Below are 12,170 nucleotides of genomic sequence, written 5' to 3' on the forward strand. Positions count from 1 at the left end.
TGTAGTCAGATCCTCTGGCACAGTCCCCTGGCATTGACCTCCACGGCCTCTGCACCTACTATCTTCATGGGGCCCACCTGGAGGGTCTGCTGGCTCCTTGCAAATAGACCAACTCACTTATCCTTTCAACGGGATGCACTGGCTCCATCCACGGACCTGGGAGCCTTGGCTTATGATCCAAAATATCTGAAAGAGGTGGCTTTCAAAAATGGACTTAATGTTGCTGAGGTTTACACTGCAATGTGGAGAGGTGATTCTGTGAAAGTAGGTGACAGTGAATTGGCAATTCCTTTTTATATGGAGAGTGAAGCAGTCAAATCCAAAACAAGGCTCCTGAATCTGAATAAAGGGAACAATGAGGGGCAAATTGGCAAGGATGGATTGGGGATCGTTACTATAGGGGTTGACGGTGGATAGGCAATGGTAAGTATTTAAGGAACATGTACGTGAATTACAACAATTCTTCATTCCTGTCTGACACAAAAATAAAAGAGGAAAATAGAAGAGGGCGGCACGGTGGCACAGTGGTTAGCACTGCTGCCTCACAGCGCCAGGGACCCGGGTTCAATTCTGGCCTCGGGTCACTGTCTGTGTGGAGTTTGCATGTTCTCCCCGTGTCTGCGTGGGTTTCCTCCGGGTGCTCCGGTTTCCTCCCACAGTCCAAAGATGTGCGGGTTAGGGGCATTGACCATGCTAAATTGCCCCTTAGTGTCCAGGGGATTACCAGGGTAAATATGTGGTGTTATGGGGATAGGACCTGGGTGGGATTGTGGTCGGTGCAGACCCGATGGGCCAAATGGCCTCCTTCTGCACTGCAGGGATTCTATGTTTCCATGTAAGGTGGCTTATACCATGGCTTACAAAGGAAATTAGGGATAATATTAAATTCAAAGAGGCGACATAGAAAATTGCCAGAGAACGCAGCAAGCCTGAGGATGGGGAGCATTTTAGAATTCAGTAAAAGTATCACTGGCTGGGGAATATAGAACCAGGGGGCACAGCCTCAGGATAGGGGTAGACTACTTCGCACTGAGATGAGGAAAAACTTCTTCACTCAAGAGGGTAGTGAACCTATGGAATTCCCTACCACAGAAGGCTGGGGAGGCCAAAACACCGAACGTATTCAAGAAAGAGAGAGATCATCTTTTAGATTTTAGAGGCATCATTGGGTATGGAGAGAAAGCAGGAATATGGTGTTAAGATAGAAGGTCAGCCATGATCATATTGAATGGCAGAGCAGGCTCGAAGGGCCGAATGGCCTACTCCTGCTCTGAGTTGCAATCCTTCTACATTCAATTTTCTTTGGAGAGAGTACAGAGGAGGTTTACCAGGATGTTGCCTGGTATGGAGGGGCTTAGTTATGAGGAGAGATTGGGTAAACTGGGGTTGTTCTCCCTGGAAAGACGGAGGATGAGGGGAGACTTAATAGAGGTGTATAAAATTATGAAAGGCATAGATAGGGTGAACGGTAGGAAGCTTTTCCCCAGGTCGGTGGTGACGTTCACGAGGGGTCATAGGTTCAAGGTGAAGGGGGGGAGGTTTAATACAGATATCAGAAGGACATATTTTACACAGAGGGTGGTGGGGGCCTGGAATGCGCTGCCAGGCAAAGTGGTGGAGGCGGACACACTGGGAACGTTTAAAACTTATCTGGATGGCCATATGAACAGAGTGGGAATGGAGGGATACAAAAGAATGGTCTAGTTTGGACCAGGGAGTGGCACGGGCTTGGAGGGCCAAGGGGCCTGTTCCTGTGCTGTATTGTTCTTTGTTCTTAATCCAAAGAGAAAATCAGAGTGTGAAAGGAAGCTGCCAGTTCACTCATTGCCTGATACACCATGTTACACCATTGCCAAAGACGAATTTAACTCCCAGCAATTTCAAAACGGAACTATCCAGGTTCCTGTCAAGCAATGACAATTTAGGATTAAGGATATTTGCGAATGCACCGAGGGAATGGACAACCCCAACCGTCTGAAAGGCAAAATCAATCAATAACATGTTTGTATGTCTGGTGAGAAAGAACAGCTTTGTTCCAAGATGTTGAAAGCTTACTTTGGATGAGTCTAATTCCGCCTGTTTTCCCCTATTCTCCAGTGCCCTAACATCAATTATTTGTTTCCCTGTGGTGAAGGTGAGATGAGACTCTGTGACGCCAAAGCATTCGCGTTAATAGTCTCAGATCGTAAGGAGATCTGGGTTTACTCATGAAAAATGTTTCTGATATGAACACAAATCAAAAACGCTATCAGGTGACACATGGGACCTCTATTGTCCCAGTCACTTTAACTCGATAATTCAGATTAAGAGGATTATCTCCATTGATAAAACATTTGTTCTGCTAATGGCAGAGAGATTAAATACAACACAGTGAGAGTATCTTAACTAGCTTTGACATCTCAGTTAAATAATCGTATAGAATTGCAGACATAGGTAAACACTTTTCTAAATACTGAGATTCAAAGCTGATTTCTATAACAAACCCGAACGGATTGACGGTGCCACAATGGTTAGCACTGCTGCCTCACAGCGCCAGGGATCCGGGTTCGATTCCCGGCTTGGGTCACTGTCTGTGTGGAGTTTGGACATTTTCCCCGTGTCTGCGTGGGTTTCCTCCGGGTGCTCCGGTTTCCTCCCACAGTCCAACGATGTGCAGGTTCAGTGGATTGGCCATGCTAAATTGACCCTTAGTGCCAGGGGAATGAGCAGGGTAAATATGTGGGGTTATGGGGATGGGGCCTGGGTGGGAATTGTGGTCGGTGCAGACTCAATGGGCCGAATGGCCTCCTTCTGAACTGTAAGGGTTCTATGATTCTAAGTTAAGATTATGGTCATGGAAGTGGACAGAACACCTATTCTTTTGTGGAATTGATAAAATCACACCGAGCAGCTACTTTCAAACAACTTGAGGCAATCTGATATTAAATAGCAAAAGAGAAAATGCTGGAAAATCTCAGCAGGTCTGGCAGCATCTGTAAGGAGAGGAAAGGGATTTTCCGGTCCTGCGAAAGTTGACCCTTGTCGCAGGGTCCTGGCGAAGGAGATGGGTGAGCCATGCAAATTTCCATTGACTTCGGTGGGACTGGAGGATCCCAGGGGAAGGAGCGTGTTGGCAGGCGCGGGACTGGAAAATTCTGGTTGAAATAAATAGCACCTCCCATAATGGTGATGTCAGGTCCAGAGGAGGTTCACAAGAATGATCCCTGGAATGAAGAACTTTTCGTATCAGGAACGGCTGAGGACTCTGGGTCTGTACTCCTTGGAGTTTGGAAGGATGAGGGGGGATCTAATTGAAACTTACAGGAAACTGCGAGGCCTGGATAGAATGGACATGGAGAGGATGTTTCCATTAGTAGGAAAAACTAGAATCAGAGGACACAACCTCAGGCTAAAAGGACGATCCTTTAAAACAGAGATGAGGAGGAATTTCTTCAGCCAGAGAATGAATCTGTGGAACTCTTTGCCGCAGAAGGCTGTGGAGGCCTGGTCATTGAGTGTCTTTAAGACAGAGATAGATAGGTTCTTGATTAATAAGGGGATCAGGGGTTATGGGGAAAATGCAGGAGAATGGGGATGAGAAAAAATATCAGCCATGATTGAATGGGGGAGCAGACTTGATGGGCCAAGTGGCCTAATTCTGCTCCTATGTCTTATGGTCTTATGGTAGGAGAGCACATGGCCAAGAAAGGAGAGGAAGAATATTCATGGCTTCAGCAGTCTTCTTTTCTCTCCTTACAGATGCTGCCAGACCTGCTGAGATTTTCCAGTATTTTCTCTTTTAGTTTCGGATTCCAGCATCTGCAGTAATTTGCTCCTCTCCAGTATTAAATAACACGGTACGTTGAAGTCACTTCAAGTTTCTTTGTCCAGAAGGTTAGGTTGACTGAAATAAAAATAAAGGAAGAGAAAGACAGAGATCCACAAAATTTCAACAATTGGAGAAAGCAATTTTTAAAAATGTGACTTTTCTTTGTAGGCCAGTGTGAAATTCTGGTGTAACTGGTGGTCGCTGTGTGATTGTGCTTTATCGATTTGAATAATGGTGTGATAGAGTAATTGGACATAAGCATGGTGGATGCGGGAGAATGTGGAGAAATGTGGTGCGGGATCAGGAGATTGATTTTGATCAGTGTCAGCCAGGATCAAAGTGAACAGCAGAGCAGGCTTGAAGGGCCGAATGGCCTACTCCTGCTTTTATTTTCTGTGTTTCAATGTTTCTATGAATACAAATCTGAGAGGACTATATACTTTACATATGAGGAACTTGACATCTGAGCAACGGTTGAGGACTCTGGGTCTGTACTCGTTGGAGTTTAGAAGGATGAGGGGGGATCTTATTGAAACTTACAGGATACTGCGAGGCCTGGATAGAGTGGACGTGGAGAGGATGTTTCCACTAGTAGGAAAAACTAGAACCAGAGGGCACAACCTCAGGCTAAAGGGACGATCCTTTAAAACAGAGATGAGGAGGAATTTCTTCAGCCAGACAGTGGTGAAGGCTGTGGAGGCCAGGTCATTGAGTGTATTTAAGACAGAGATAGATAGGTTCTTGATTAATAAGAGGATCAGGGGTTATGGGGAAAAGGCAGGAGAATGGGGATGAGAAAAATATCAGCCATGATTGAATGGCAGAGCAGACTCGATGGGCCGAGAGGCCTAATTCTGCTCCTATGCCTTATGGTCTTATGATCCAATCATTTTGAGTAATGGGTGAGTTTTGTCTGCCATCACTGTTCCCATATCCCTGTTTGCATTCTAATTAGTATTCTGTAACTTGATTTCTGTGTCTGTGCACTGTTGAAGAACAGATATCCACTCCATCTGACGAAGGAGCTGTGCTCCGAAAGCTTATGGTATTTGCTACCAAATAAACCTGTTGGACTTTAACCTGGTGTTGTGAGACTTCTTACTGTGATCACTGTTCCCAACATTCCTGCATGTGACACATCAGTGTGGATGGTTTGTTTGCCACTCATTTATTTCCCATCTCCTTTTGGTAATACAAATTAGCATTGAAAAAACATGTCAGGACTCTTGTTTGTTGATTAGCCTAGTTTCGGAACTGACTGAGGTGATGGTATGTTCAAACCACAATTGGTTCATTTTATAGAAGCTATGTACAGCTATCCAGGACTGGGTGTTGCACTGCTGAAGCCATGAATATTCTCCCTGTCCTTTCTTGGTCATGTGTTCTCTTGCATCATCATTATGGGAGGTGCTATTTATATCAACTGGAATTTTTCAATCCTGCGCCTGCCACCACCTCCCTTCCCCCGGGATTCTCCAGTCCTGCCAAAGTCAATGGAAATTTGCATGGTTCTCCCATCTCCTTCGCAAGCACTCCATGACAAGGGCCGACTTTGGCAGGACCAGAAGATCCCATCAGTGGTAAGGGCTGGAAAATCCCACCCACAGGCCAGAATTTTCTGGCCCTTACCGTCCGTGGAATCTTCCGGTCTTGCTGACAGCGAACCTCCCACCCCCTCCCCATCACTCCGTGAGTTTCCTGGCAGCGGGAGGTGGATGCGAAGGGAAAACCCATCAATAGTGGCGGGACCAGAAGATCTTGCCACTGATGAATGGCAGGCCTCCTCTGTCACTGTGAAACACTGGGGGATAGAAAACCTCTCCCATCGGCCTTGGCAGGATTCAAAGCCGGGTCCCCAGAACATCAGCTGCGTTTCTGGATTAATAGTCTGGCAATAATACCACTAGGCCATCGCCTCCCTTCTAGAAAGACAGTGCTGGAACACAACCGTGGGTACAATATGTAACGGATGGGACCATGAACTCTACAACTTTGAAGACATTTAGTCCCTCAGCTGAATGAATGAATTGAATAATCAGGTTTATTATTATTTATTTATGAGTGTCACAAGGAGGCTTACATTAGCACTGCAATGAAGTCACTGTGAAAATCTCCTAAGTGCCACACTCTGGTGCCTGCTCAGGTATGCTGAGGGAGAATTTAGCATGGCCAGTGCACCTAACCAGCACATCTTTCGATCTGTGGGAGGAAACTGGAGCACCTGGAGGAAACCCACGCAGACACGAGGAGAATGTGCAAACTCCACACAGACAGTGACGCAAGCCGGGAATCAAACCCGGGTCCCTGGTGCTATGAGGTAGCAGTGCTAACCACTGTGCTACCGTGCCATGTTTATAATGGATATAACAATTATTCCTTATCAATTAACACTTCTCCCACAATATTTTGCATGTTCTAATGAATTTACAAAAAGGGTTCAAGGTTAGTTTAAACACGGCCATGCTTCAAGAGTGGGAAGAATTAGCGCTGCAATAATTTACATAAATCAAATCAAAATCAAAATCAAATAAAGATTTAATGACTGGTGTGTTTTTGTAAAATATTGTAATTGCAAATGACTGCTGTGACTTCTTATGTGAATCACAATGATAACTGAGTTCATATTTTATGCTTTCCATTCTTTGATCGTCTCATGTTTTATTATTTATTGGATTTGGTAATACGTTCCATTGGTAATTTTTGGAAGAAATAAGTAGATGCAGAGTGTGAGTGCATTATAATTGATGTGTTTTGATTGCTTCATAATTTACAAGAAAACAGTTTTGATGCTGGCTTAAGGAAACCATTAGGGCTTTCATTTGTGTTTGCACCTTATATTTACACCTGCCCTTTCCCAGCGATATGTTCAGTCTAACGGGTATTTCTATGATTGTAAATTCAAGACAGTTTATTTGAATTATTTGTTAGCAGATCGAATGTTTTACATAAATTGAAACTTCTGTCTGCATGATAATCGATGTCTACATCAATGGGGACGAAGTAGAAATGGTCGAAAGCTCCAAGATTTTAGGTGCCCAGATCACCAACAACCTGCCATGCTGACACTATAATTAAGAAAGCCCACCATCACCTACTTTCTCAGAAGACCAAAGAAATCTGGCATGTCAGCTATGACTCTCACCTATTTTTACATTTGCACCATAGAAAGCATTCTTTCTGGTTGAATCACAGCTTGGTATGGGCTCCTGCTCTGCCCAAGACCGCCAAGAAATTACATAAGGCCGTGAATGAAGCCCAATCCATCACGCAAACCAGCCTCCCATCTGTTGACACTGTCTACACTTGCCGCTGCTTCGGCAAAGCAGCCAGCATAATTAAGGGTCCCCACGCAGTCCAGACATTCTCTCTTCCACCTTCTTCCTTTGGGAAAAAGATACAAAAGCCTGAGGTCACGTACCAACCAACTCAAGAACAGCTTCTTCCCTGCTGCCATCAGATTTTTGAATGGACCTACCTTGCATTAAGTTGATCTATCTCTTCACCCTAGAGGAATTTCCCAGATTTTTTTCCCCATATTGGCCCTGGGGTTTTCACTCTGGGTTTTCGCCTCTCCCTGGAGATCACATGGTCTGGAATGGGGGGGTGGGGGTGAGTTAATAGGTTGTGATGAACAAAGCATCGTAGCTGTGAGGGACAGCTCGGTGGATAGGATATTAGTATGTAGATAGGCTGGAAAGTTGGGCGGGGATCCTGGATTCAGGATTCAATCCTGGACCGGGGAGCGGCGCGGGCTTGGAGGGCCGAAGGGCCTGTTCCTGTGCTGTATTGTTCTTTGTTCTTTGTTCTTAGCTATGACTGTAACACTACATTCTGCACTCTGTCATTTCCTTCTCTATGAATGGTAAGTTTTGTCTGTATAGTGCGCAAGAAACAATACTTTTCACTGTATGTTAATATATGTGACAATAATACATCAAATCAAAAAGCTTGTGATTCCAATCCACTTTACGTAACTCTGCTTTATCATAGTTCACTCAACTTCTTGACTTTTTGGGCGGGATTTTCCAGCTATGTTAGTCCCAAGACCGGAAAATCCCGCCCAAGGTCAATGGACCTTTGCACGGTCTGTGTCCCGCCAGCTACGATTCCCGTGGTGGGCGGGATGGGAAAGTTCTGCTCTTTACCTTTCTCCCATGGGGTGGGGGGGGGGGCAGTGGTGAAATGGTATTGTCACTGGAGTGATCCAGCCGGCCCGAGGTAATGTTCTGGAAACCTGGATTCGAATCCTACCGCGGCAGATTGTGATTTTGACTTTAATTTTTAAAAATCAGGAATTAAAAATCTAAATGGTGACTGTGGGGGGAGTTTTCCCATCCCACCACCTCGGGAATCATAGTGGACGGGGGGGGAGGGGCAGACCATGCAAAGGTCCATTTACCTCCGGCGAGGTTTTACGGTTTTAGGGCGAGTGCGGCTAAAAATCCCCGCCCCATGAAACCATTGTCGATTGTTAGAAAATCCCATGTGGTTCGCTAATGTCCTTTAGGGAAGGAAATCTGCCATCCTTATCTGGTCTGGCCTACATGTGACTCTAGAACCACAGCAATGTGGTTGACTCTCAACTGCCCTCTGAAATGGCCGCGCAATCTCAGTTCATGGGTGTTGTGTATATGCAGTTGGCCCTGACCGATTGGACACCAAGGGAAAAAGATTTGCGAGGTGCCGCACTGTGGGTGACTTAAACAAACCAATGCAGCTTTATTTATAAGGTGTAGACTGATTGAAGTCCTGCAAATGCCTCCGGTGATGTCACCGCACGTCATGTGACTAATCCCAAAGAGACGCATTCCTTTACAATACAAAATATCCCTCCCCCTTTACTTCAGTAATACAACAACAAACTTTCAAACAATAATTACCCACAACGAACATCAGTTACACTACCAAGAATTATTATCTATATGCGTACAATTAATTATTTCTGTTGTCACAACGTCAGGTTAAAGTCCAACAGGTTTATTTGGTAGCATGAGCTCTTGGAGCGCTGCCCCTTCACCTCTCTGGTGGACATCGATATGACTTTCCGGAGTCTGATCTTTAACATCCTCGGCAGTCAATGGTTCCTCACAAGTACCAAGTACTTCATCTCTGGAACAAAGAACAAAGAACAAAGAAAATTACAGCACAGGAACAGGCCCTTTGGCCCTCCAAGCCAGCACTGACCATGCTGCCCGTCTGAACTAAAACTCCCTACCGTTCCTGGGATAAAATCCCTCTATTCCCATCCAAATCATGTATTTAGAACCATAGAATCCTAGAATCCGTACAGTGCAGAAGGAGGCCAGTCAGCCCATTGAGTCTGCACCAACCACAATCCCACCCAGGCCCCACTCCCGCATCCCCATATATTTACCCTACTAATCCCATGACACTAGGGTCAATTTAGCATGGCCAATTAACCTAACCCGCACACCTTTGGACTGTGGGAGGACACCAGAGCACCCGGACGAAACCCACGCAGATACGGGTAGAATGTGCAAACTCCACACACACAGTGCCCAAAGCTGGAATTGAACCCACGTCCCTGGTGCTGTGAGGCAGCAGTGCTAACCACTGTGCCACCGTGCCACCCCAGATTTATTTGTCCAGATGCCCCTTATAGGTCACTATCGTATCTGCTTCCACAACCTCCCCTGACAGCGAGTTCCAGGCACCCACTGCCCTCTGTGTAAAAAACGTGCCTCGTACATCTCCTTTAAACCTTGCCCCTCGCGCCTTAAACCTATGCCCTCTAATAATTGACTCTTCCACATTGGGAAAAAGCTTCTGAATATCCACTCTGTACATGCCCCTCATAACCTTGCAGACTTCTATCAGGTCGCCCCTCGACCTCCGTCGTTCCAGTGAAGTTGCTTCATCGTCAGCTTCCAGAGATGTTGGTTGCTCTTCTGGAGTAGAATCTGAACCTGGTTCAGTCCTAATCTTTGGTTCAGGGATTTTACAACCTTGGGTATCTGACATAAGACTTTCTTATACTGTCTCCGCTAATTCACTTTCTGAAGCAAAGATTTGATCCGTGTGTCTCCACCACATTCTCTCGTCAACAAGTTGTTCTGTGTGAGCAAATGGGCCTGTCTTTTATGGATACCTGCTTCTCACTTGAAGAATAGTTTCTCACTAAAACTCTTTTCTCTTTGTTTAAAACTCCTGAGTTTCGATGTTTGTTCACGGTGAGTATGGGCGGCATGGTGGCACAGTGGTTAACACTGCTACCTCACAGCGTTAGGGACCCAGGTTCGATTTCCGGCTTGGGTCACTGTCTTTGTGGAGTTTGCACGCTCTCCCCGTGTCTGCAAGGGTTTCCTCCGGGTGCTCCGGTTTCCTCCCACATTCCAAAGATGTGCGGATTAGGTGCATTGGCTAAATTGCCCGTTAGCATCCCGGGATGCGTAGGTTAGAGCGGTTAGCGGGGTAAATATGTGGGTTTACGGGGATGGGGCCGGGAACGGGATTGTGGTCGGTGCAGGTTCGATGGGCCGAATGGCCTCTTTCTGCACTGTAGGGATTCTATGATTCTATGAGGTGCCTGTTGCTGTTGCTCTACGATTGTAGTAGTGTCAAGTGGTGTGAGTAGATCAAATTTATTTCTCAGTTTCTTTCTCAGGAATAACATTGCTGGTGAATTTTGTGAATGGACCGTGTATCTAATGCATTGAGACACCTGGTCCCTGATGGGGAAAGGACCGTGTATCGAGCGCATTGTGACACCCGGCCCCAGTGGGGGAAAGGACAGATTGAGTTGTGTCCCGATAGGGCATGAGAAAGCTGTTTACTCTCCTGGATAGCAAACCTTCATTTTTTTACACTTAATGGATGTTTCTGTTGCTGTTCTAGCCTCATCACCAATCCATTAGTGGACAAATGACACGGGGCAGTCTGTATGGGCTACATGGTGGCAGAGTGTTTAGCACTGCTACCTCACAGCTCGAGGGACCCGGGTTCAATTCCAGCCTTGGGTCACTGTCTGTGTGGGGTTTGCATGTTCTTCCCGTGTCTGTGTGGGTTTCCTCCGGGTGCTCCGGTTTCCTCCCACAGTCCAAAGATGTGCAGGTTAGGTGGATTGGCCATGATAAATTGCCCCTTAGTGTCCCAAGATGTGTAGATTAGATGGATTAGGCATGGTGAATGTGTGGGGTTACAGGGATAGGGTGGGGGAGAGGGCCTGGGTAAGACACTGTCAGAGAGTCGGTGCAGACTCGATAGGCTGAATGGCCTCTTCTGCATTGTAGGAATTATACGTGTTGTATACCATTGTTCTTAAGGTAACCCATAAATTCCTGGCTGTGCATTGCTTTACAATATATAATAAAGGACAATGAGGGATGGGAAACAAATTCCGGCCCAGTTAGTAATTCCCGCATCCCATGAATAAATAAAGTTTCCTGTACCAAGAACTTTAAAGGCCTAATCTGTTGTATGAATATCTCCAGTTCTCAAGGCTTTTGCCTGCTGTTAAAACACACATCCATGCTTTCATTATCTCCAATTCTCTCCTGACCAACCTCCAATATTCCACTGTCCAAAGATTTAAGGTCGTCGAAAAATCTGCTGCCTACATTCTTAACGACCACCAAGTGGTGTTCACCCTTTACCCCTGTGCTCACTGACGAGCAGTGACTCCCAAATTGCATTACTCCACTCAAAGGGTTGTGAATCTTTGGAATTCTCTACCCCGGAGGGCTGTGGATGTCTCATTGTTGAACACATTTAAGACAGATTTTTGGGTCTCGGGGAATTAAGAGATGTGGGGAGCAGGCAGGAAAATGGAGTTACGGCCCAAGATCAGCCATGAATTGAGTGGTGGAACAGGCTCAATGGGCTGAATGGTCTTTTCCAGCAACTCTTGCTTGTGTGCTGGTGATTTAAAATCTGTTTTCTTCCGAAACAGTTTCGATTCACCTGAAAAATCTAAACTTTGAACAGAAGGGTACATTTTCATGGAGCTTCGCTGAATGGGGCAAAAGCTATTGCCTGGTTTTAGTTTGCCGAGTCATTGTGCTTCTGATCTTCCAGTGGTTAATTTACTCTTCAACTCCAAGGGGGGAGTTTTCCCATCCCGCTTGCCACAGGAATCATAGCGGGGGAGGGAGGGGTGGGGGGAGGCGGGGGGCAGACCTCAGGCACGATTTTCCGGTTTGGGATGAGCATGGCCAGAAATTCTCATCCCAAGGATATAGCTGATCTCTTTTTTAAAAATATATTCTATATTCAGGTAATGAGTCATCATTGGGGCCTCGTGAAATAAACAATGTGTATGTGTCAGGTGGTCAAATGTCGAAAGGACAGAATGTTACATCACTTACAAACATTGGGGAAATGGTGACGTGGTTGTGATGTCACT

The sequence above is a fragment of the Mustelus asterias genome, chromosome 9, assembly GCF_964213995.1.
Source record: "Mustelus asterias chromosome 9, sMusAst1.hap1.1, whole genome shotgun sequence".
In the NCBI taxonomy this organism is placed as follows: domain Eukaryota; kingdom Metazoa; phylum Chordata; class Chondrichthyes; order Carcharhiniformes; family Triakidae; genus Mustelus; species Mustelus asterias.